The 26,832-nt window shown below is 44.6% G+C and overlaps 1 long non-coding RNA gene across 2 annotated transcripts; it reads left to right on the top strand.

Moving 5' to 3' along the window:
• The first annotated feature begins 968 nt into the window (after positions 1–968).
• Positions 969–9,836, top strand: LOC120405603. 2 transcript variants are annotated; one of them, XR_005598715.1, is made up of 5 exons: positions 969–1,071; positions 1,845–2,085; positions 2,901–3,047; positions 3,133–3,268; positions 9,305–9,836. It is a non-coding gene; the product is annotated as an uncharacterized LOC120405603 (long non-coding RNA). The 2 variants fall into 2 exon arrangements; XR_005598714.1 differs by having other exon boundaries at positions 1,845–2,154.
• The last annotated feature ends 16,996 nt before the right edge of the window (positions 9,837–26,832 follow it).

Raw genomic sequence — 26,832 nt, 5'->3', positions numbered from 1 at the left:
CTGCTTCATTAAAAGGGACCAGCCACCCTTTAAATGACAGGGGCGTTTATACCTTCTGATCTTCTTTCAGATAAAATGTTAAGCTAATGCTACTGGAAGGTAAATATCCCATGATGCTTTTCAAAAAGATAACCCAGGGATAATGATCTGCTCGCCCTCCCTGAATCAAAACACCTTGCATCCAAAGCGGGGCGTGAGCTGTAGCTGAGCACAGAACTGGCATTTGCATACAGTTATAGTATTATCATAATTTAAGTCATTCATTTGTGAAATTCTTTTGGGGTGCGTTGCATATGAAAAGCTCTATATAAAACCAGATTCCACTCTGTCTTAGTACAGAGGTCCTGAACAGACCATAAGAGAAACATTTAAAGACATAGGTCCCCCCTTGAAGTAAAAAATGTCTGACATTCCTTTCCCTCTCCCTCTGTGTGAAGAAATGCCTGTCAAATGCTCAACGTGCTGATGTATGTCTGTTTGCAAGTCTGCTGGAGTTTCTGCTGTTTGGTACTCTGAGGAAGAACTTTATTATATAATGAAGACTTTCCACCGACAGTCTGTGCCTGAACAGACATGCCTGCTGCTTATGCACTTCAGTCAAGCAGTGGAAGCAGTAGAAGTTGGCAAAAATACAGCTTTTAGGGAGAAATCACACCTGAGTGGTTGTAAAGATGCACATGTAAAGATGCACATGCACCATTTTTGAAGATATCTGATGACTCCTGGAAAAGTTTGAAAGCCATTCTATTTAAAAGCAATTCTGCTTGGATGTCCCATATTGTATAATTCTCTCTCCAGATCGTTTGGTTTTGTGACTATGGGGCATTTGCATGCAAACTGGATGTTTGTTGCTTAGGAATGCATTTGCTCTGGCTGCTTATTTCTCACCTGAAGTCATAATCCTCTCTTCCCAGCATCATAATCATCTGCACAGCAACCAATGTTGATGTCACCAACCAACAGGTTATGACTTCAGTTGAGTGAGCAGCAGGAGCAGAAGGGCTGATCTAAACAGAGATCCTGTCTGCATGCAAATGGAACTGCTTGAGGCTGGTCTTCAAATGGAAAGAGGTTAATTAATAGAGTGGTATATTAGCAGAATGGCATCTTATTTTTCAGATCCCACAAAGTGTTCAGTGGGTACATATTGGGCCCCAAATCTCTGCTGTCATAAATTGGTACAGATCACTTGATTGAGGCCCAGCTGCAATCTGTACAGTCAATTGTGGTTTCTCTGTTGCTCATTGTACTTGAAGACTATGGATTCACATGGATGTATATATCAGTCAGTCCCAATGCTAATGCCTCTCATTATCTGAAAACCCTGTGCTCCAGGGCTGGCGTGTGCCAAAAAGTTACAATACAGCTTGGCATCATCTGAGCATTCATTAAATAGAGTAGCTGAGCAGCAGATGGGCATCAGAGGCATGGCCTGCTCACAAGGCTAGTGCCACGTGAACCTTAATGCCGCCGTCTATCTAAGAAATAATGTGTAATGAAGCTGGCAGTGATGGTCAGGCTGTCATTCTCACTGCTTTCATTCAGATGCAAGGGCTGTAAGGAATTCCCATGAACTTGAGAACATAACCCTTCTTCAGTCACTTCATCCTGATGCCAGTAGAATGGATGTGCCCCTTCCTGGCTCAGGATGAGATAAAGAAGAGCCCTTTTCATGAGCACTATCATTAACCCTGTTCTACAGAGAGGGAAACTGAGGCACAGTGACTTATTCCAGGTCACCAAGCAGGCCAGTAGCAGAGCCAGGATTAGAACCCAGGTGTACCAAGTTTCAGCCCAGAGCACTACCAAGCGTTTCCTACCTGCTATAATGTTTATTTCTGCAGAGCAAGAATACTGTTATATTGGAACCTGCGAAAGCCATATTCTTTATTGTGAGAGGGCAGGGGCTCTACAACCACAGGACTGGGAACTGCCTCCCTGCCTTGCAGCCTCTCACGGCACTGTCCGTCTAACTGGGAAGAATGGAATGGGACTCCTCCGCAGAGCCCTTTGGCTTCATTAATCAACCTTTACTATAATAGAAAGATCGCTGTTGAGACATGCAAAGCACTCCTGGGTCCTAGGGTGAGTTCTGACCAAGCAACAAAGCTCTGAAGGATAATAAATTCAATCCGATATGGGCAAATAAATCTTGTAAGTACCTTTGAAGAACCCAGCCTGAGGTTATTTCAGTGGGTTTAAGGAATTTAAGTATGGTTGGTTGAAATTTTTCCATGAAAACTTTTTCCATTGGAAAATATGATTTTATCAAAATTTTCTGTGGAAAAAAATATCAATGCTGACAAATACTTTGATTTTTCTAGTCAAGAGAAAGAAAATGATTCTGAGTCAACATTTTGGAACAATTTTCATTTCAGAATGTCATTCCAAAATGAAAAAATTCAGACTTTTTCACCTCTACATTTCCAATTTGAAATTTTTTGGAATTTTCATTCTCAAATTTTGGCTTTGCATTCTGATTTAGAACAGAAACTAATTTTGAAATGTCAAAAGTTCCATATTATAGGAATACCTATTTATTTAAGGCCTAGCAACTCATGCCTTCCTGATAGTCATAAAAGTAGTTGGAATTTTCTAAAGTTTGATTTTTCAAGGAAAATTTGTGTCCAAATTCCAATGAGGGGAAACACAGAGAGAGAGAGAAAATTTGGAGAAGTTTTGAAGACTTTTCATGAAATATTTTTCCTGTTTTTAGAACAGCTCTAATTAGTTGTTTTTCCTGCTACTTGACTTCTTTGCAGCCACTTAGCGTGTATATTACATCTTAAGCTCCTTTGGATTTAGTAATACAGAGGTGATGTGGAAGAGATGTAAGTTACATATAGTAAGCTGCAGAAAATATAAATGATTCTGAGACTATCAGCTTTGCCTGCAAACAGTTTTCCAGCTGTCCAAGAAAGACAGACAATCCCTGTGGGAGATTCCATACTCAGAAGAATCAAAAGAACAATCTGCAAGGGACAGGTGAACAAGAAGTTGGTGTGCTACCAACCAGGAGCCAAGACACAGATGTCATCTAAGATTGGGTAGGCTTTGGAAGTCAATGGTGAGGATCCATTGGTGATGGTTCATATTGCTATTAATGACATGGTGTCATGGGATCTCTCACAGACAGTAGATGGCTTCAGAGAACTCGGAAGTGTGCTGAAGAAGAAGTGAGTCCAAGCGATATTCTCTGAGATCCTTCCTGTCCCACAAGCAAAGGAAGACAGAAGGCAGAAGATTCCAGAAGTGAATCACTGGTGAAGTAAGTGGTTTTGGTTTTGTAGAATGTTGGTCCACTTTCTGTGGGGAAAGGGAGCTGTATAGTTTGGTTGGCCTCTATCTCAGTAGAAGGGAGACCGATCTGTTCACGAACAGGCTGGCAAGAGTAGTCAGGAGGGTTAAACTAATAGAAAAATGGAAGGGTAAAAAAGAGGGAAGATATGAGCACTCAGTTAACACAAAATCAAGATGTTGAGAACAAAATGAGTCAAGAAACCAAAGGACATAAGGAGAAGGAATTATTGAATTGCCTGTACACCAATGCTAAAAGCCTGAGTAACAAACAAGAGGAATTTGAATTGTTCATTTATGAGCATAAATTCAATCTATTTGGTATTACTGAAACCTGGTGAGAGATGATGCAGACAACTGGAATGTTAAAATCAATGGTTCTAATCTATTAGAAAGGATTGATTGGGCAAAAGAGGAGTGGGAGTGGCACTCTATGTAAAAAATGGCATCACCAGTTTCCGAATTATTGATAACTCAGAGAAAAATAATCTTGAATGCTTATGGATCATGTGCTAACTGACACAGTGCGATATGGAGTATTAGCTTGTGTCTGCTACAGACCAGCAAATTCAGAGAAGAGCCACGAGAATGACTAAAGGATTAGAAAGCAGCTCTTATAGTAATCGACTCTAGGAGCTCAATCTATTTAACTTAACAAATTAAGGGGTGACTTGAATACAACCTATAAATACCAACATGGAGAACAAATATTTAATAATGGGCTCTTCAATCGAGCAGAGAAAGATATACCACAATCCAATGGGTGGAAGTTAAAGCTAGACAAATTCAGAGTGGAAATAAGGCATAATTTTTTAACAGTGAGAGTAATTTGTGATGAAGTGGGAATTTTTGCAATATTTTTATTAAGCCTCTGTGTGACTCAGTTTCCCCTATATGCCAGATTGTTACTTAGTGGTTGAAAAGGGACTGATTGCTCTGAAGGCAGGCTAAGACACAGCTGTAAACAGTGCCTAGCTGTCTGAGGCCTTAGGTCATATATCAATGGCACTCGTGAAAATACAGTGTCACATTCTACTGCCCGGACATAGACGCCGAGCAACCAACAACCATGGATTGCCCCACTTCTCTGCAGGAAGCTGAGCAGCATGTTCCCTGGTGGAGAACAAAGGGATATGGGGTGAGAGGTGGGTGTATAAGTGTTGGCTGCTAAAAGCAGCCCAGGGACACCTGGGAGTCTGACTGAGGAGGCCAGACTGAGTGACAGAGGGACAGATAGACTTATGTGTAGTGCTGGGGAGAAGCCGGTGGTCATGGTACATGTAGGTACCAATGACATAGGGAAGGGTAGGAGAGATGTCCTGGAGGCCAAATTTAGGCTGCTAGGAAAGAGACTGAAGTCCAGGACCTCCATGGTAGCATTCTCTGAAATGCTTTCAGGTCTATTCGCAGGGTCTCAATGCATGGATGAGATGATGGTTCATGGAGGAGGGGTTTAGATTTATTAGGAACTGGGGAAACTTTGGGGAATGGGGGAGCCTATACAGGATGGATGGGCTCCACCTAAACCAAAATGGAACCAGATTTTTGGCACTTAAAATTGAAAAGGTCATAGAGCAGTTTTTAAACTAAGTTGAAAAGCCCACAGGTGCGGAGGAGTACGTGGTTCAGACAGATCCCCTTAGGGAAGGCTCTATTAATGGAGATTCTCTATGTCCTAGTAAGGAGGAGAAGATGGAAGATGACAAAATACAGGTAGGATCTGTAATGGCAGACAGCTGAAAAGTGACAAGTTTTTAAAGTACTTACATATCAATGCTAGAAGTCTAAATGATAAGATGGGTTGACTAGAGTGCCTCATATTAAATAAGGATATTGATATAATAAGCATCACAGAAACTTGGTGGAATGAAGATAATCAATGGAACACAGTAATACCAGGGTACAGAATATATCAGAAGGACAGAACAGGGCGTGCTGGTGGGGGAGTGGCACTATATGTGAAAGAAAGGGTAGAATCAAATGAAGTAAAAATATTAATTGAACCAAACTGTACCATAGACTCTCTAGGATAGTAATTCCATGCTCTAATAATAAGAATATAGCAGTAGGGATATATTACTGACCACATGACCAGGATGGTGACAGTGACTGTGAAATGCTCAGGCAGATTAGAGGGCTATTAAAATAAAAAAACCTCAATAATAATAATAATAATAATAATAATAATAATAGATTTCAACTATCTCCATATTGACTGGGTACATGTCACCTCAGGATGGGATGCAGAGATAACGTTTATTGACACCTTACTTGACTGCTTCTTGGAGCAGCTAGTCCTGGAATCCACAAGAGGAGAGGCAATTCTTGATTTAGTCCTACGTGGAGCACAGGATCTGGTCCAAGAGGATCTGGTCCATAGCTGGACCTCTTGGTAATAGTGATCATAATATAATTACACTTAACATCCCCATGGCAGAGAAAACATCACAGCAGCCCAACACTGTAGAATTTAATTTCAGAAAGGGGAACTACACAAAAGTGAGGTCAGTTAAATAGAAATTAAAAGGTACAGCACCAAAAGTGAAATCCCTGCAATCTGCAAGGAAACTTTTTAAAGACACCATAATAGAGGCTCAACTTAAATGTATACCCCAAATTAAAAACATGGTAAGAGAACCAAAAAAGTGCTACATGAGAGGGAAAATGGCATCCTTTAAAAAGTGGAAGTTAAATCCTAGTGAGGAAAATAGAAAGGAGCATAAACTCTGGCAAATGAAGTATAAAAATATGATTAGGAAGGCCAAAAAATAGTTTGAAGAACAGCTAGCCAAAGACTCAAAAAGTAACAGATTTTTTTAAAAGTACATCAGAAGCAGGAAGCCTGCTAAACAACCAGTGGGGCAACTGGACAATCGAGGTGCTAAAGGAGCACTCAGGGATGATAAGGCCATTGCGGAGAAACTAAATGAATTCTTCGCATCGGTCTTCATGGCTGAGGATGTGAAGGAGATTCCCAAACCTGAGCCAATCTTTTTAGATGATAAAATCTGAGTAACTGTCCCAGATTGAAGTGTCGTTAGAGGAGGTTTTGGAACAAATTGATAAACTAAACAGTAATAAGTCACAAGACCAGATGGTATTCACCCAAGAGTCCTGAAGGAACTCAAATATGAAATTGCAGAACTACTAACTGCAGTCTGTAACCTATCATTTAAATCAGCTTCTGTACCAAATGACAGGAGGATAGCTAATGTGATGCCAATTTTTAAAAAGGGCTCCAGAGGTGATATCGGTAATTACAGGCTGGTAAGCCTGACTTCAGTAGCGGGCAAACTGGTTGAAACTATAGTAAAGAACAAAAGTGTCAGACATATAGATGAATATAATTTGTTGGGGAAGAGTCAACATGGTTTTTGTAAAGGAAAATCATGCCTCCCCAATCTACTAGAATTCTTTGAAGGGGTCAACAAGCATGTGGACATGGGGCATCCAGTGGATATAGTGTACTTAGACTTTTAAAAAACCTTTGACAAAGTCCCTCACCAATGGCTCTTAATGAAGGTAAGCTGTCATGGGATAACAGGGAAGGTCCTCTTATGTATTGGTAACTGGTTAAAAGATAGGAAACAAAGGGTAGGAATAAATCGTCATTTTTCAGAATGGAGAGAGGTAAATAGTGGTGTCCCTCAGGGGTCTGTACTGGGACCGGTCCTATTCAACATATTCATAAATGATCCTGAAAAAGGGGTAAACAGTGAGGTGGCAAAATTTGCAGATGATACAAAACTAATCAAGATATTAAGTCCCAGGAAGACTGAAGAGCTACAAAAGGATCTCTCAAACCTGGGTGACTGGGCAACAAAATTGCAGATGAAATTCAATGTTGATAAATGCAAAGTAATGCACATTGGAAAACATAATCCCAACTATATGTATAAAATGATGGGGTCTAAATTAGCTGTTACCACTCAAGAAAGAGATCTTGGAGTCATTGTGGATAGTTCTCTGAAAACATCCACTAAATGTTCAGTGGCAGGCAAAAAAGTGAACAGAATGTTGGGCATCAAAAAGAAAGGGACAGATAATAAGACAAAAATATATTGCCTCTGTATAAATCCATGGTACGCCCACATCTTGAATACTGCGTGCAGATGTGTTCGGCCCATCTAAAAAAAAAAAGATATATTGGAATTGGAAAAGGTTCAGAAGAAGGCAACAAAAATGATTAGGGGTATCGAACGGCTGCTGTATGAAGAGAGATTAATAAAACTGGCACTTTTCAGCTTGGAAAAGAGATGACTAAGGCGGGGGATGTGATAGAGGTTTATAAAAACATGACTGGTGTGGATCATGACTGGTTCATAACACAAGAACTAGGGGTCACCAAATGAAATTAGTAGGCAGCAGGTTTAAAACAAACAAAAGGAATGATTTATTTACAAAACTCACAGGCAACCTGTGGAACTCCTTGCCAGAGTATGTTGTGAGGGCCAAGACTATAACAGGGTTCAAAAAAGAATTAGATAAGTTCATGGAGGACAGGGCCCTCAATGGCTCTTAGCCAGGGTGGACGGGGATGTTGTCCCTAGCATCTATTTGCTAGAAGCTGGGAATGGGCGACAGGGGATGGATCACTTGGTGATTCCCTGTTCTGTTCATTCCATCTGGCATTGGCCACTGTCGGAAGACAGGATATTAGGCTAGATGGACCTTTGGTGTGACCCAATATGGCCGTTCTTATGTTCTTATGAAATCTATCTACGCGCACAGGCAGAAGGTATGCTGTGATTCACATTTTCACATTCTTTACCCCTGGATTGCATTTATCTTTGATCTCTATTTGTGTGGATGGCTTTAAACATAATACACCAAATACAGGGTTTGACTACTTCCTCTCAACTTGCATTCACTTATATTCATTGCCTGTACTTTCAGCTGAATCTTGCACTGCCTTAAAGTGTTAGAAAATTAACTGAAATACACTATATCATTTTAACTGGAGAAGAAGCTCCCTCTTTAAAACATGCAGGTCCCAGGCCCTACACAAAGCACTAACAGGTGACAGTAAAAGGGGAAAAAATGAGATGACTGGGACATCTATTTTCTAAATGAAGGACATTACAAGAGATAGTAAATGCTAATGTATGCAATGGACTCTGCTGATGTAGTGCCCATAAAAATAACAGTGAAGTACTCTGTGTACCAAAGAAATGTTAAACCAAGGGAGACTGTTAGAAAAAGATATGTATCTCAGGACTGAGATGTAGTATGCAAGAGATATACCTTCAAGGCCATAAAAGTTTTTCCCTCTAGCACATTAGCTGTAAACCTTCTGTGGAAGAAAGGGGCATTATTCCACGCATCCCAGGAAGACTATGCTTTAAGGGTATGTATTTCCATGTTATCTTCTGGAAGCAATAAAGGAGCTGTCACTGTGGGTGATTCTCAGATCTGTTAAAAGACATTGCCTAGCGAGAAGGAGGTCTCGTCCTGGGATACAATACAGAGAGGAGAATCCCTGAGAACTGGAATGCTACCATTAGTATTCTCCCAGGAGAAGCATTGGGAAACAACTGAAGAGCTCTGTTCTGTCTGTTGTCTCCACTCAGAAAGAATTCATGGTTTTCTATAATGTTTCAATGTTCAACTGACTCTCAGAAATGCTGGATTTTAATCAAAGAAGGAAGGAAACTTTTCACAGAAGATTAAAGACTTCAAACATCAGAGTTGGGCTGAAATGTCTGCTGTCTGCTTTGCCAAATTTTTGTGGGGAACAAAGCAGTGTTGTGAATTTCACTCGATGTTTTTGTGGTGTGAATGATCACAAATTTGTCCTCCCCCCCATTGCAAATGGAGGGAGTAAGGGCCAGATTGTGATCTCAGATAAGCCAGTTTTTATCCAGCATAACTCAACTGACTGGATATGCACTTCTGTAAATGAGAGAAAATCTGGCCCTTATTTTTTTGAAAATGTCACTTTGGGGATGTTTCCATTCCCTTCAGTGCTTTAATTATTAATTATTATCATTATTTTATTATTTGGCAGAAGAAAAATATTCCTTTCTGGAAAAAAAAGAATATTAATGGTGTGTCGGAGGAACAAATGCAATGGAGATTGTCAAGGAGTAACAGATGAAACCAAAGGAAAAACAGAAACAGAATGACAGGCTGGAAACAAAGGCGAGCAATATTTCTGGTAAATAGCACGTAGCAAGAAGTGGATGACGATGTGGTCATAAGCAGAAGAGGAAACATCCAGGCAGTCACACTTGTTGGCAGTCTTCACAATAGTAAGTCATGAGCTACTATGGACCCATTCAGAAGACCAGGCAATGCTGAGTGGGAATGTATTAGCTGGCCAACTGCTTTCTTCCTAGACAGATCCCAAAGAGCCCTGCTGAACAGCTGTTCCATTTCCATGAATCCTCCCACCTGTGGGGTCCCATAGGGCCTAATCTTGTTCTCCCCATTTACTCAACATACTCAGTAATATCAGTGTTTTCCGCCTAGCATCACAAACCAAGAAGCGAGTGTACACTACTCCAGTGCTTAATGCTCTGCAAGGCATTCCCATATTCACCCCCAAAGCCTCAGGGTCCTAGTGCTACTCTCAAAGGCCTTATTGAGCTGCTATCTTGCCAGAGGCTACATCACTCTCTCTGTGTATCCCGCTGCACCAGCTGAGATCCGTATCAATACTGTAGCTGACAGGGCACAATTAAAGCTTTTGGAAGATGAGTCATTTCAGCAGCAGGCCCCTGACTTTGGTCTGCCCTGCTACTGGACATCATGCAGGTTTGTATAATTTTTGGTGGTGCCCAGAATGGATCCGAATCCAGCCCCCCAAACACCTGCCTAAGGCTCTGGGAGGGAGTTTGGGTGTGGGAGGGGGGTTGGGGTGTAGGCTCTGGGGGGAAGTTTGGGTAAGGGAGGGGCGCAGGCTCTGGGATGGAGTTTGGGTGCTGGGTGCAGGCTCTGGACTGGGGTAGGAGTTTGGGGTGCAGGACGGGGTGTGAGATGCGGGCTCTAAGAGGGAGTTTGGGTACAGGAGGGGGTTTGGCTGCTGGGTGCAGGCTCTGGGAGGGGGGCTGGGTGCTGGGTGCAGGCTCTGGGCTGGGACAAGAGGGTTGGGATGCAGGAGGGTGTGTGGAGTGTGGGGCTGGGCCGGGCCTGCCGGAGATGAGGAATTTGGCGTGCAGCAGGCAGACTACCCTGGGGCTGGGGGCCAGAGAGGAGGACTCCCCCCAGCCCTCTCCCCACCGGCAGCAGCAAGCTCCGGGGGAGGGAGGTATCGGGGAGGCCCTCCCCAGAACCCCTGGCATGACACTCACCCAAGCCCTCCCCCCCAAGGCTGCTGCTCAGGAGGTCCAGCCAGGATAAGCCTCCCCATCGGCGTCGACTCAGAGTTGCCTGCTTGGAGGGTGGGGGTGGCTTCCATGCACCTCCTCCCCTCCTCTCTCCACAGGCACAGCTGCTGCCTCAGCCTGTCCCTGGCGCTGTTCCCTTGTAGCCAGCTGTGGCAGCAGCCGGTGAGGGAGCGCAGTGCGGAGCTGCAGGGGGCAGCTGCCCGCTGCCCAGGGCAGGGAGAGACGCCTGCGGGGAGGCGTGCGGGGGCAGCAGGCTGGGCCAGGGGAGAGACCCGGCCCCAAACATTGGTGGAGCAGGGCCCTCCAGGCCCTGAATTTGCTGGAGCCCAGGCACCATGGGCCCATACAACTCGCTGCCCCTGAGATCACGGCTTGGATCCCACCACATTTAGGATGCAATACAAGACTCATCTGTATGGAGAAGCCTTTCCACCATGACTGGCCAATAACATACTTCTCCTAGATGCAAACAAGCAAGAGCAACCAGTCTGTAAAGAATGAAAACAACAGAGGGATAGAAACTATAATCCATTTGGAGGAAGTGGTGTTTCCCCTAGCTGCTCATGTGCACTGATTCCTGCACTAATGGACACATTAGATTAGAGTGAATAGACTAGAAAACAACAAAGGAAATTAGATTATCACCATTCAGTGGGTAAATTTTTAAAAGCGACTAAGTTGTACTTTCAAAAGAAACATAGGCTCAGTTTTCTAAAGGTATTTAGGAGCTACTCCATCAGCATTGCAAGGACTGAGTAATTTAGATGTCCAAGTCCCATTTTCAAAAGTGGCTTAAGGACTTGGGGCTAGATTTTTAAAGGCATTTAGGCACAAAGGTGCTTTTGAAAATCCCACTACAATCCTAAATACCATTAACAAATCTGGCCTAACAACCTCCTAGCAGCTAGATCCACAAAGGGACTTAGGTGCCTAAAGTGGCAGTGAGGCACCTAAGTCCAGCATGGGGGTGTCATGGAGATACAAAACTAAAGATACAAAAAAGTTTTGATACAAAACTACTCAAGATAGTTAAGTTCCAGGCAGACTGTGAAGAGCTACAACAGTACCTCTCAAAACTGGGTGACTGGGCAACAAAATGTCAGATGAAATTCAGCGTTGATAAATGCAAAGTAATGCAAATTGGAAAACATAATCCCAACTATACATATAAAATGATGGGGTCTAGATTAGGTGTTACCACTCAAGAAAGATCTTGGAGTCATTGTGACTAGTTCTCTGAAAACATCTACTCAATGTGTAGCGACAGTCAAAAAAGCAAACAGAATGTTGGGACTCATTAAGAAAGGGGTAGATAATAAGTCAGAAAATATCATATTGTCTCTCTATATAAATCCATGGTACACCCACATCTTGAATACTGTGTGCAGATGTGGTTGCTCCATCTTAAAACAGATATATTGGAATTGGAAAAGGTTTAGTAAAGGGTAACAAAAAGCTGCTGTATAAGGAGAGATTAATAAGATTGGGACTTTTCACCTTAGAAAAGAGACAACTAAGCGGGGATATGATAGAGGTCTATACAATCATGATGGGTGTGGAGAAAGTAAATAAGGAAGTGCCTCATAACACAAGAACTAGGGGTCACCAAATGAAATTAATGAGCAGCAGGTTTAAAACAAACAAAATGAATGATTTCTTCACACAACTCACAGGCAACCTGTGGAACTACTTGCCAGAGGATGTTGTGAAGGCCAAGACTATAACAGGGTTAAAGAAAGAACTAGATAAATTCATGGAAGATAGGTCCATCAATGGCTATCAGCCAGGATGGGCAGGGATTGTGTCCCCAGCCTCTGTTTGCCAGAAGCTGGGAATGGGTGACAGGGGATGGATCACTTGATGATTCCCTGTTCTGTTCATTCCCTCTGGGGCACCTGACAATGGCCACTGTCAGAAGACAGGACATTGGGCTAGATGGACCTTTGGTCTGACCCAGTATGGCCAATCTTATGTTCTCAAAACCCTTGTTTAGTTGCTGCCTAACCCTGTAGACACCGACATTTCCACTAATGAAGTCCTCTTGGTACCTAGTTTCTGCCAGTGGGCTCACACAAAACCACTGAAGTCCTGAAGCCCCCGAGCTGCTCAGGGCTGTAGCTCAGACCTAAGCCCCAGGAGGATTCACAAACTGGGTATGTTCTCACCTGTTCTGCCCACTCTGGTAGCTCAGAGCACACCCAATATGCACAAAACACTGCTTGAGGTGAGCAGTTCGGCAATTCGGGGGGGGCGGGGCGGCGGATGTGTGTGGTTATACCAATAACCCATGGCTAGAGCATTCATCTAGGAAGTGGGAGACCCAGGTTTAAATCCCTTTGTTGTCTAATTTGGAGCAGGGATTTGAAAGCCAATCACCCACAGGTCAGTGAGTGCCCTACGCCCTGCGATATAGGGCATTCAGGGTGAGGCTGTCATAATCAGTCTTAGTGAAACTGCTCCACTGTACAGTATCCAGTGGGCTAGTGAATGAGAATGACCCTGTAGCCAGATAGCTAAGGCACTCAGCTAGGTACCCATCCTTGTACCAGTGAATCCTTATTTACTTATACACAATGGAGCAACTCCAACAGGAGAGACCGGGAGAGCACCACCACTGTGTAACCAATCGCCTGACGGCTAGGGCACTTCTCTGGGCTGTAGGAGAGCTGGGCTCAAGTCTCTGCCCCCAATCAGGCAGAGCAGGGATTTGAAAACAGGTCTCCTGTGTCCCAGGGGAGTGCCCTTTCCACTAAGCGAATGCCTGTAACGAGTGGGGCTGTCTCTCCCCTGTGCTGCTTCACAGGAAAAGCTGACCTGCTTTAGGCATCTAACTCCAGGAGATGGTCCTGGCTGAGACTCCAGAATGGTGGGATATGTCTGTGATGCTGACAGGCCAGCTCAGGTCAGTGTCTTGGAACAATTCACTTAGGTCTGAATCTCAAAGAAGTGGTAAGTGTAACCTTTCAGCTCTTAGTCCAGCTTGTCTTGACTGGAGAGCCTAAGGAGGACAGTTTGGGACTCCATGGTACGACTAATACAGTAATCCAGGAGTGCACAGTTGTTACTGGCTTGGTGAAATCTAATTATCGAATATATCACCAGTTTGGGGTCTCTGTCCTGTTTTCTGACAGTCTGCTCTGAGATTGGCACTCTCAGGTGTGAGCCACGGGGCACGTAGGGCGGTGCAGTCCGCGACACAGTACCTGTACGATATTTATAGCCAGGACGCCGTACCGGAAAGACACAGGAGGAGCAAAACGTGAGGCCGCTGGGCGACCCCACACCGGCAGCTCCTCCAGTGCGGCTGTATCACCCCAGCCCTGCCCCCCCAGCCCTTTCATGCAGCTACGTCTCCAGAGTCCTGTCTGGGGTCCGTACAGCAGCCCCGCTGGAGGGCAGGGTTGGGGGCGGGGCTGGGCTGGAGGTGGTACAGCTGGGCCAGAGAAGCTGCTGGCAGTTCCCTGCTCCTTTCGCTACTGCAGTTCCTGGAAGAGCCCTACACCACTGTGGAGAAAGGAGCAGGGAACCGCCACGGCAAAAGGAGAACGTGGGACCGCTGCAGGTCCTCCTGCACAGCTGTACTGCACCTATCCCAGCCTCACCCCCAGCCCTGTCCTCTGAGGTACAGACCCCAGACAGGAGATGCAGCTGTGTGGAAGAGCTGGGGGCGGTACAGCCGCACCAGAGGAGCTGCCTGGCATGGGGCCGCCCAGCAGCCCCACGTTCTGCTGCTTTCGCCGCTGCAGTTCCGGAGAGCCCTGAAGTTCAGAAGTCTCCGTCGCAGTGGGAGGAGGACAGAGATCCCCCTCCAGGTAACGTGGGATGGATCATAGGGAGGGGAGGGGGAGAGTGCAGGGCCCCGGGAATGGGGCAGGGCAGGGTGGAGTCACGGGGGGAGTCACATGGGCAGGGCACATGCCCCTGCCCCCCCATCCCTTAGCTGGTGCAGCATACTGCTAAGAAATGAATTCTACTTGCACCACTGCTCATCCGGACAGCGTGACAATGTCTCTCTCTGGCCTGGGGCTAAGCCGGGCACCTAACTTGGGGCTGAGGATTGCACTGAGCTGTGGGGTGCCTAGGAGTTAGGCGGTGCAGAGTCTACATCCCTTTGTGGCTCTAGCCCCAAGTGCTTATGTTACTTTTGAAAATGAGACTTAGGCTCCTAAGTCAGTTAGGCCTTGCAACACAGAGCACAGAAATGCCTTTAAAATACTTGTAGAATTCTGGGCCTAAGTCTTGTGAAAATAGGCCTTAGGCACTTTTGAAAATGCTATCCAGTGTGTTTTGAATACGTTTATGAATCAGGGTTAAACTCAAACTTGTCTTTAAGAACCTTGTCTTTAAGAACATATGTATGATCCGTGTTCTTATTATCCTGCCTTACAGGGGAGAATTAGCCGCTTTTATGGCTGTACAATGCCATAGGCTATGCTCACCACTGATTTAGGAATAAGAGGTGACATTTTTTCCATGACTTGCACACAGGACATTTTCGAGACTCGTATGGGAAGTAAAAAAAAAAAAAAACCTGGGCCAGATCCTCATCTGGTATCAATTGGTGTAGCCCCACTGCAATCAATGGAGCTACGCTGATTTACATCAGCTGAAGATCTGCCTCTCTGGCTTTCCACTAATGAAGAATTGCCATAGATGCGGATACATCATTTCTCACCTGTAAGAAAATAAAGTACAAGAGCTGTTGGGGAGCTCAGCTGTAAAAGTCAGGGAGTGGGGTGGCAAATGAAGTTGAGTAAAATGAAGACAATGCAGGAGAATGACAGACCATCTGAAATGGAGATGTGACTGAATTAATGGGCAGAAATGCATTTAATTCAGATAGACACTGAAACGAGAAACCAACCCAAGGGACAGAATACAGCCAGACACGGATGAAAGGACCAAGAGAGTGAAACTCCAATAGGCAGATCATAACCTGAAGGACAAATAGATTTAGACATTGCAACTTTCTGGAGACAGGGTATCTATGAATGGAAACATCAAACAATGTCACCCAAATACTTTAGGTGGTGAGCAGTACTGGAATAACTTGCAGGTGTAGAGTGATGGAAAAGAGGTGAGTGGCTAACAGTGGGGAGGCTCCAACAATGAACTAACAGGTGATTTTCACAGCATGTTTGTTTCACATGGGAATGGTTCTGTTCTCCTCTAACCACATGTGTGTAGGGAGTGGATTCCTGCAGTTTAGTGATAATGGAATGGGGAGGGGGAATAGAATGTGTAGTATGTGTATTGTAAGGTACCTTGGGGTGAATATTATTAATTATTTATATCAGTGTGGTGCTCAGAGGCCAGTTCCAGCCAAGAGAAGAGCCCCATTGTGCCAGACACTGCACAGACTCATAGGGTGGGACAGTCCCTGCCCTAAGAGTTTACACTCTCCACAGGCAAGTCAGACAATGGGAGGGGAAAGAGAAGCACAGAGAGTGGCAGTGATTTGCCCAAGGTCACACAGCAGGTCAGTGGCAGAGTCAGCAAAGAAGCCCGGGTATCGTAACTCCCCGTCTGCTAGGTCATGCTAGGTCCCTCTAGAGCAGCGGTTCTCAAACTGTGGGTTGGGACCCCAAAGTGGGTCACGACCCTGTTCTAATGGGGTCACTGGGGTTGGCGTTAGGCTTGCTGGGGCCCGGGGCTGAAGCCTATGCCCAAGCCCCACCACCCGGGACTTAAGCCAATGGCCGAGCCTCACACCCTGGGGCTGAAGCCGAAGCCCAAGGGCTTCAGCCATAGGCAACGGGGCTCAGGTTACAGGACCTTGGACTTTGGCTTTGGCCTCCCCACCCACAGCGGTGGGGCTCGGGCAGACTCAGGCTTGGATCCCCACTTCTGGGGTCAAGTAGTAACTTGTTGTCAGAAAGGGGTCATGGAGCAATGAAGTTTGAGACCCTCTGCCCTGGAGGAAGGGCTGTCTATTCAGGATAAATCCAAATAAATTAAATAACATACAATTTTCAATCTCCTCTTATACAGTCACTTTGCAGCCAGGCCGGGGTGTGGGGTGGGGGGGCAGAATGTTCTCAAATGAACGGCTGCAGAAATATATTTTCTGCACATAATTTGATTTACTCAATTGGGCTAATCCAATGAGCTAGAGCGGTGCCCCTGCAGTCTGTACAAAGTGGACTGTGCTTGGCTTCCATGTTGGAGTACATGGGTAGGGCCCTTGTGCAACATCCTGTGACCCTCTTGTGATGAACCCCACACTGGTGACGCAAGGGTAAGGAGTTGCTCTGCACACAGAAGGCCCCACCCCGCTGCCCCTGCTGGGCATGCTCACAGTGGAGGCAGAGTTCGAAAGGGCGGCTCAGCTCAGTCTGGGTGCACAGAGCAGGAGAGCAGTTGGGTGGTGCAGCCTCCTGCAGAAAAGCTGCCGAGGCTCCAAGTGGCCGGGACCAGGCCTTACAGTCAAGCCACCACAGACCCTTCAGCTGCAGAGGCTGAGGATGATGGGCTATCGCAGATAGAGGGAGACCAGAGAGTGGCCCAAGAGATCTCAAAGGGGGACCCCAAGGCAGATCAGTGGCACTCAAAGAGGAACTGAAGCCGGGATAGGAAGTGGCCCAGAGAGCAGGCGGAGGGGTGCCCAGCTCCTAGGCTGCACATTTCAAATGACTGTTTCTTTGGGCCCTGGGTAGAAACCTGGTGGAGCATGGAGGGCCGAGGTACATCTATCCCTAGCTGTTGACTCTCGCCATTGGGCAACACAGCCACAGGCTCCAACTGCTGGGCGAAGCAGCTACTGACTCTCAATACTGGGCTACGCAATCCAGAGTATTCTCACTCGGCGGTCTGGCTGGCCTTGGATCAACCCCCCCGCCCTTTGATATGTGGTGGAGAACGTGGGCATTGCCCATGTCCTGTTAAAAGGACCACCGTAGTACTGAGGGGACAACGCTAAAGAGAATCATGGATACGGAAAAACTGCTGAAACAGATGCTGGAGAGCCAGCAACAGCAGGTGGCCCAACAACACCAACAACAGGGGCAGATATTGCAGCTCAGCAACAACAGCAAGCAGCCCAAAAGTAGCAGCAACAGCAAATTTGGGAGCTGGCGGCCCAACACCAGGCACAAGAAGAACACCTGATCCAGCAGGTGATGACACTACTACAGCCCCAGGGGCATCCCACACCCCCCTACTAGGATGCCCGTATGGCTCATGAAAATGGGCCCCAGAGATGACACCAAGGCTTTCCGGGTCACCTTTCAATGGGTGGCTACTGCGGCATGTTAGCCACCAGAACATGGGCTATCCTGATTGCCCCATACCTGACCAGCCTTGCACAAACACCATATCAAAGCTTGGACTCCACTGAGGTGCTGGATTATGCCAAAATAAAAATAGCCATCCTCGACTATCTAGGTATCAACCCTGAGAGGCTTTGCCAGGAGAGATACCTACCAAGAGCCCTGCTCCAGGTAGTGGCCCAATATCTGCAGGACCAGTGTTGGTTCTGGTTAGACATGGAAAAGCAGACTGGAGTGCAAGTAGCAGAAGCATTTATATTGGAGCAACTAACCCAGATTCCCCCAGGCAGAGGAAGGGAGTGAGTGAGGTTCCACTAACCATTGACCCTCATGGAGAACTATGTATCCGCAAGCATCCGGCCTCACCAACACTGAAGTCAGGCACCCCCGGAAACAAAACTCCAACCCCTAGTGGAGGCCAGGCAAAGAGGGAAAATCAAGGACCACTAAACAGGCTAACACCATGAGAAGTGCCTTTAGCCAGAGAGCAAAACCTGACCACCAAAGCAGAATGGAAGGGGGACCAGGGCCCCAGAAGAGAGGGATATATGGACCCAGAAGGCCCACTGCCTAAGAACTGAGCCAGCCAGCTGTGACCTTGAAAGGCCCATGCTTTGAGTGTGGACAAAGGGGACACTTTAGATAAGACTGTCCCTTCAGGGACTAGTTATGGACAGGCATGGGTGGCAGGCCCCTGAGCCTGGAAACAAGGCCCATCCAAACTGTTGCTGCTGTTACAGGTTAATATCATCCAAGTGATGGACCTGATGGATTGTCCAGACAAGCTTGGTACGGGGTGCTCCTATCTACCTCCAGTGTATCCATGGTGAGGTGTGGCCCCACCTAGTGACCAAAGTATGAATGGAAATAGAGGTCCACACAGAAACTTGCTGAGTTGGTTTAACAAGCGCCCTGGCCTGCCCTGTGATATTGGGGTGAGACTGGAAGTGGTTTGGGGAGCTCCTGAAGTAGTGGAGAAGAAATCACCCCACAAAAACTGATGAAATCCCATCTGTTGAATCCAGCCACTACACAAAGCAGCCACTGGTTCTCGCCACTGGGCGACACAGTCTGAAGTATCGCCACTAGGTGGCATTGGACTCAAAACCCCCTTTGGCACCTCTAGGTATCTAACAGGAAGTAGGCTAGAGAGAGACATGGCTCCAGACAGTGTTTAGGGGCTGTCTGGCTCAGACACTGAATACACAGTCATCCATGTTGTGAATGTAATTGTTGTCTGAAAGCACTTCCCTGAGACTCCTGTCTTCCTCATTCCACCTCCGTGCACCAGTGCGAGACTGACACAAACATTTTGATTCCTGGAAGAGAGAAGAAAGGACATTCCCTCTGCATGAGATGTTAACATAGGCATAAAATAAATAAATAAATAAATAAATACATAAATACATAAAATAAACCCTACACAAGGGACCTGAATGACAGAGGAACATAAACCTGCCAAGTGAAATCACTTCATGAATGCCAGCAATTGTTTTTCATCTTATTTAAAATGCATGGGATTGGAAGGTTTGAACCTTTCTCAAGAAAGACAATAATTATTTTGGAGTCAAACAATGAACATTAGGCAGCCAGTGGGCTTTTATGAAGAACTAAATTTTGTTTCCTTCCTGTAGCTGACAGTTTATCTACACCCTGTTTGTTTTGGGTAATCTGAGTGGTTTCTCATTAAGAGGTAGGAAAACACTATTTACCAGAAGGACTCAAATTTAATAAGAATAGCTGAGGTAAACTGAATCTAGCTGTACACAGTAGTTTCCGCACCGCTATCCCAGTCTAACTCTGCATTGCTTTTGAAATGTGCAATCACTTCCAATGCATACATTCATTACACAAGAGTCCAGGATATAAATAGTGGTACAAAAGTGGGATGCACTTTATGGATTCATTTTGGCTGAAACATATTGATCGGTGTCTACACATTGTCCTCTGACATTGAAATTGATAGTACGTAACATAGGTGGTGGGGGTCCTGGGGTGATTATCAGTAAAGAATTTTCCTTCTTATACTCGTGAACTGCTTTTTTTTCTTCTTCCCTGTGATTGCTAGCCTACAGCAATGATTGCACAGTGAGCACTCTGTTAATTATCTTCATTCACTGCTGTGAATGGTGCGGGTTGTGTGTATTTCTGATGCTTTCAACTGTTATCAACCCTGAAGGAGAAAACAGCAGGGAAAAAAGGAAACTTTTGTTAAAAGCCTCTGACAAAATGAAGAACATATTTAATTAATTATTTTGTGATTACCCTCTTTGAGAATAATATGCAAGGTCAGCAGCTATATGTCCCTGAGAATCAGAAAGAGGCACTGTGGATCTGGAATAAATTGAATAGTCTTCAAATGAGACAAAGAGGTTAAATCCATGCTTTACATCAAAATCTCAACTAAGTCTTAACTTGGGAGCTGTGACTTGCTGCTCATAATCTACTCATATGCAAAAGTTTCCTTTATTTAAAATAGGAGGAAAGGAGAGATGTGTTTCGCAGATTGAACAACTTCCTTTGATTATCAGGAATGAAAAATATATTACGGTGGCACCCTAAGGCTCCAATTGGGATAGAGACCCTGTTCTAGGTGCTGCACAAACATAGATGGGAGACAATCCCTGCCCTGAAGAGTCCACAATGTAAAAACCCCTAGTGTACACACAACTATGCTGACCGAAGTACTTTTCTGTCAGCATAGCTGATATTGGTTGGGAAGATAGTTTTTCTTTCAGCTTAGTAACACCACTTTTGCCAGCATACACAGGATCTGCATTGTGGAGCATTGCTGATATAGCTATGGTGACATATCTATGCTGACAAAGCATTTGTAGTACAGCAAAGGTGTGACATGGTTCACTCACTGCTCATGGCGCCTCCTCCTGCCTGTCCTGGGAATTAGCTCTGCCAGGTGCTGGGCCCTCCTCAGCGGTCTCTCTACCTGTCTTCTTCTCTCAGTCCGTAGCCTCTCGCTCTTGGAGCGGCAGCTTCTGGTCTGTGGCTTGGCCCTCTGGCCAGGCCACTAAGTTCCTCCCCTTCTGAGGAAATCGCAGTCCTTCTGGACCAGCTGTCCAGTCACATCTTCAACGCCCTGTACCACTACCCAGTAGCTGGTAGGGGAACCCAGGCCCACCCTCTACACTGGGTCGCAGTCCAGAACCCTATAACATGCAGCCAAGGCCTGTATTATCATAACCTTTGCTGCTGTTTCCCTGGGCTTCTTCCTACATAACTGGCTCGCCTCCCACTTTGGGTTTACCAGCCCTCTCCCCTCCTCTCAGAGAGTGACTGCAGATTCCTTCTCTGCAACCCCCCTTTGCTGCTTGCAGCTCCTGGTCTTTACATGGCCCCTCCTGTTCCTGCCCAGCTGAGCCTGCTTTTAATTAGGAGACTGCTTGTAGCCTGCTTTTAATTTGGGGCTTGCTGGCCTGGCCTAATTTACCCTCTCAGGCCCAGTGTGGGGAATACACCCCATAACAGAAGGCCCGAAACTAAAGCTATCCTCAGCTTGAAAATTCTCAAAACCCATTCCAGAGACACACAGGGCAAAAAACTAGTACATTAAAATCAGTGCAACCCATCGAGGGAACTTTTGGGTAACACATTCTGGGAATTAAACTCAACACAAAATCCAATTAGTATCTATTCTGTTCATTATTAGCAGCCTGTGCGGTAAGCCTGGTGTCAGTTTCTAAACAATCAAGTAATGAAACAGCAACTCAGGATCTGTCTGTCTGCGCCTTTTAACAAAGAGGAAAAAAATCTTTCAAAATGCAAGTGCTTAGTTATAGCGTGTAAAGCAAGGAGTCTGGGGAGCTCCCCCTCTGTCTCAGTCTCACCTCACTCTGCCCCTGAGCAAAGGCAGACATGCCTTATTAACTGGGTTGCTGGTTCTTGATTGGTCATTATTTCCTCTGGCCCTTCTAGGGCTCTGGAGGACTGTCTTGTCGTTTGCCCAGTCTGAATGGATTTTCCTTTGGAGAGAAGTGTCAAGGTGCTGATGCCTCCAGCAGGGGTCAGGAAAGGCCCGATACAACCCGTCATACTATGGTAAAGTTTGAGTGGGTAAAATGGCAAGGTTGATGTGCAAGATAGCACAGGCCCTGAACCTACACGCTCTAACTGGGAACATCTGAACTGAGGGGGATGAGGAAAGACAGTCCCATGGAATCATGACTCCAGCTTTCCCCCGTGAGCAGGAGAGTATGATCCGTTCATTAGAGGGTGCAGTACTTTATGGGTTTCCACCATGCATTGGGAACTCAGGATGACATTCTGCCTTTCTGAGTCAGAATACCCATGGAACTAGCCCTGGGGAAACATGGGTCTTTACAGCCCCTAACAGGACTGTGCCAGCCTGGCATGATCTAGCCCTGTGCTAAATGGCAATATCTAAAAGGTGGGAACACAATTTTGCAATTATGAAAATGGCTTTGCTTTCCTATAACACAGGAAGTACCTCCATTAACAGAGTGGGCAAAGGCATGACAGCATGGCCAATGGCTGCCTCTACTGTATCCCCCTTCTGTCTCATATTGGTCAGTATTTCCTGGTAGCAAACTGGGAGAACGAGGCTCTTTTGGAGTTGGGGGAGGAGATCTCCATTTTCCTCCCATTTGGGATAGGAGCCAGACATAATAGGAGACAGCAGACAGATCACAACTGGGCTCAGCCTCCTGCCAACACAGAGAGAGTTTATGGGTAAGTAATTAGTTCCTGAACCTAAGTGGCTGCCAGCTAAATAAATACAAATGACATTTCCTATAAAAAACAATGATAGTTTGGGTTTGGGTATTTTCTAGATGTACGGTGATGAATACCAGGCATTTATTAGATTTTTCTCACACACACACACACACACACACACACACACACACACACACACACACACACACACAGCAACATTAAAAAGACAGCAGTGAAAGAACACAAAAAGCTTTGTGTTACTTTCTTTGGAAGCTATCTTTCTAAAGCATCTGAAATCTAAATTAGCTCCACTCCATTGATTAAAAATATTGCTTACTGAGATTTGCCAAAAAAATGTGTTCTGAAATTTAAATTAGGTTAAGTATTTTGTAGCAGACTGCCATAATAATTTTCCAAAGCAATAAAATCAGTTATCAGAATTAATGATACATAAAATTCATTTTATGATTTTACTTACATTACCTTGCTCCCCTCCCGCATCTGTTTTCAAACCAAGTCCCATTGCTTTCTAATGTGCCTTTACACTGTTTGGTGATCCTGCTTGAGGGTACATGGACCACAGGATTCACAACAGTGCTTTTAAGATCACTGAGTTATACATTTATGATGAAGTCATGGGGAAATGCAAAAAGCAATAGTGGCAACTTTACAGAATTTCTGTGCTCGTACTACCATTATATGGTCTTTGAGGTGGCAGCTGTCAAATCAAATGAGTTCCTTTGATGTCATAAAGATAATTCCTGGTTTCCCCAGTGCTTTTAACAGAATGGATGAAGCAGCTGCTACAGTAGAGGGATCAGTGAATTGGTATCCAGTAGAAGAACAACTATCTGGGTTGCAACTGGATTTTCTCTCTGGCAGGAAGTGGTGGCTGCTTCTCCACCACTGTAGAAAGCCTCCTTTCCAGATAGTCCATAAATGGAGACAATGGATGTCTTTATTACTTGACATCCTGATTCTGGCTTACAAGTGAAACTAAATGTTGAGAAGTATTTCTGAAATAATCTCGCATTTGCAAGATGTAATGTGAGTGCAAAGCTCCCCGAAAAGATGGCCAGAGTCTCAGAGGCACTGCTATAAAACTAGTTTCAAACCCTTGAGAGGAAGATCCATTGGTAGACAAAGATAGTGAATCATTGGGCTCACAATGATTAGCAATAATGGTCCATACTTATCCCTGATGGGACTCTGTGGTCCATACTGATAAGCGATGTTGGTAGGATAGGGGAAGCAATAGATATGATTCTACCTGCTCCTTTAATTTACAGTGTTTCTTTCCCAAAGCCACAATGGCTTCCAGCAGCGGTTCTCAAACTGGTGTCTCCTTGGTTTAAGAGAGTGAGTTGTTGGCCAGAATATTAGGGTCTTTCTCTTTTATTTTTCAAAAGTATCCCAATGGGCTTTTATTTGTCACCAGATCATGGAAACAACCATTGTTTAATGTCTCACAAGATTAACAAATACAATTTACTGATATGGAACTTTTCATGCAAGGACCTTAGAACATCTTCCCAACAGAATTGATGAAGGGCTATGTTTTCTGAAGTGACTAGTAATTTTGGGGGCTACATTTCTGGGGATCCAACTTTAGTCACATGATTTTCGGAAAGTGCTGAGCACATGGTCTCAGAAAAAACCAGAGGTATCTCAAGCAGGGTAAAATCACTGCACAGCTATGGGTTTCAGTGACCATTGGAAGGGTGCAAAGTGAGTCAAAGGCAGAGTTGAGAACAGTCTATCTAGTTCCCAGGAATTTTGATTCCCTACTCTCTAACCACTAAACCCACTGCCTTCCACAATACCCGCAAAGGGCAAAAGGTATTTGTACATGAGTAATCTGTCACCAGAACATCTCAGTTGGAACTTTGGTAACTAAATTCAACACGTTGCAATACCTCTGTAGTAAAGAAAGGAAGAGACATCAGATTTACGTAGTTTTTGTACTGAAGCTCACATGAATTCCAAGCCTTTGTTTCTTATGAAGGTCAATGGATCTTAATAAAAGTTAGGACTTCTGTTTTAATAAAATAATAATAAAAAGGCATGAGTACAACATGTATATCTTTTCTTACAAAATCAGATGGCAACTATTTTCCCCAGATTGCAGATAATTCTAATCTTTGTGAATTAGTTCCATGATGATACTTCATTTCATACATTTGATGATACATTTTACATAATGATAGCCATGCTTCTTACTTCTATGGCTGTCACGGGTGTGACTCTAAACTACTTTTTCCAGCTGGCTGGGTAGATCATTTCAAATACGTTTTTTTTAATATTCAAACAAATAGATAAAATAAAACCACCAAGATAAAAGATATTGCTTCAGACCTCATGAAAGAGCTGTTGGGCTGTGACCCTTCAATCTCAACTAGGACATGAGTCTAATAATAACCAGAGGTGGGATCCTTTATCACCTGAACTACTTCCGCCCAGACACAAAAAAATACATAAAAATTTGGAGGGAATGGAAAATCTGACCTAATTTTTTTGGCAGGTTTGACAGGTTTTCTTTTAAGTTAAAAACAAGATGAGACTGAAGTCATTCTGTGAGATGTGTTACAGCACTGATGTTTCAATACAGCAAATTCCAAAAGATACTTCGGTGGAACAACTCCAGTATGAGTGCAAAGCTACAGCTTGAAGGAGGCGGAAGGTTTAATAAACCATGCCATATATCTATGGCGGGGGGCAGAGGGGTGGATTATTTTTTTCTGTAGAGGAGGGCTAAAGAATTGGTGAGGATGAGACGTGTAGATAGGGATCTGTGCTCAGGGCCGCCCAGAGGGGCCCCAGGCCCGCGCCCTGCAGGGGCCCCACGAGTGTTTTCTGGAATTCTCTGGGCGGCCCTGTCTGTGCTTCTGGCTACATGTAGACCAGGGCAAATTGGGGTTTACACATGACTTTTATATAATCTCACAAAGGACTCACTGACTTTGGTGTGAGTTAAAGTACAGTAGATCAAAGCTTACTCATCTTCTGATCTAGTTCTGGTTCCAACCAGAATACTTTTGAGTCCTTCCAACCCTTTTAACCCCTAAAGTACTCAATTTTTTAACTAATGCAGAGCAGAAAAATACCATATATTATATTGGGAAAACTTGCATACTGCCTGTGTATTTGTATTCATTTCTCAAACTCTCTCTCTCTCTTTCCGTTCACCCTGTGAAGGCTTAATGGTTTCACCATGAATACTTGTCCATTCGCATGCAGATTTAGTATGCAGATAAAATATGACAATTTTTCTACAAAGAAGAGATTATATTTTACGCTGTGACATTTCTATTCTTTTCTTCCTAGGATGTTAGTAGCTTTACTGAGATAGAATAGATAAATGTAATGAGAAAACTTTTGTTTCAGAGGGGAAACGTTGCTGCCTCTTTAAAAATGAAGGGAAATGTTAAGATAAAGAAGAAAATAATTAATAATACTTTGCATTTTTAATACAGCTTTCATCCAAGTATTTCAAAAGCACATTGGAAATAGTCACCAAGCTTCACAACAACTGTGTGGAAGGCAAGAGTTCTTTGTAAAATGGGTGATCTGTAGCCTCAAGAAGTTGTGGCCTACATTTTTGAAAGCTTATGGGGTGCAACAAAATGGAAAATGAAATTTAATGTGGATAAATGTAAAGTAATGCACATTGGAAAAAATAACCCCAACTATACATACAATACGATGGGGGCTAATTTAGCTACAACGAGTCAGGAAAAAGATCTTGGAGTCATCGTGGATAGTTCTCTGAAGATGTCCACGCAGTGTGCAGAGGGGGTCAAAAAAGCAAACAGGATGTTAGGAAGCATTAAAAAGGGGTTAGAGAATAAGACTGAGAATATATTATTGCCCTTATATAAATCCATGGTACGCCCACATCTCGAATACTGTGTACAGATGTGGTCTCCTCACCTCAAAAAGATATTCTAGCACTAGAAAAGGTTCAGAAAAGGGCAACTAAAATGATTAGGGGTTTGGAGAGGGTCCCATATGAGGAAAGATTAAAGAAGCTAGGACTCTTCAGCTTGGAAAAGAGAGGACTAAGGGGGGATATGATAGAAGTATATAAAGTCATGAGTGATGTTGAGAAAGTGGAGAAGGAAAAGTTATTTACTTATTCCCATAATAAAAGAACTAGGGGTCACCAAATGAAATGAATGGGCAGCAGGTTTAAAACAAATAAAAGGAAGTTCTTCTTCACGCAGCGCACAGTCAACTTGTGGAACTCCTTG

This window comes from Mauremys reevesii, linkage group 5, assembly GCF_016161935.1.
Source record: "Mauremys reevesii isolate NIE-2019 linkage group 5, ASM1616193v1, whole genome shotgun sequence".
NCBI classification, from domain to species: Eukaryota; Metazoa; Chordata; order Testudines; family Geoemydidae; genus Mauremys; species Mauremys reevesii.
Note: the sequence above shows the minus strand (reverse complement) of the source record. Positions and strands in the feature narration are given on the sequence as shown.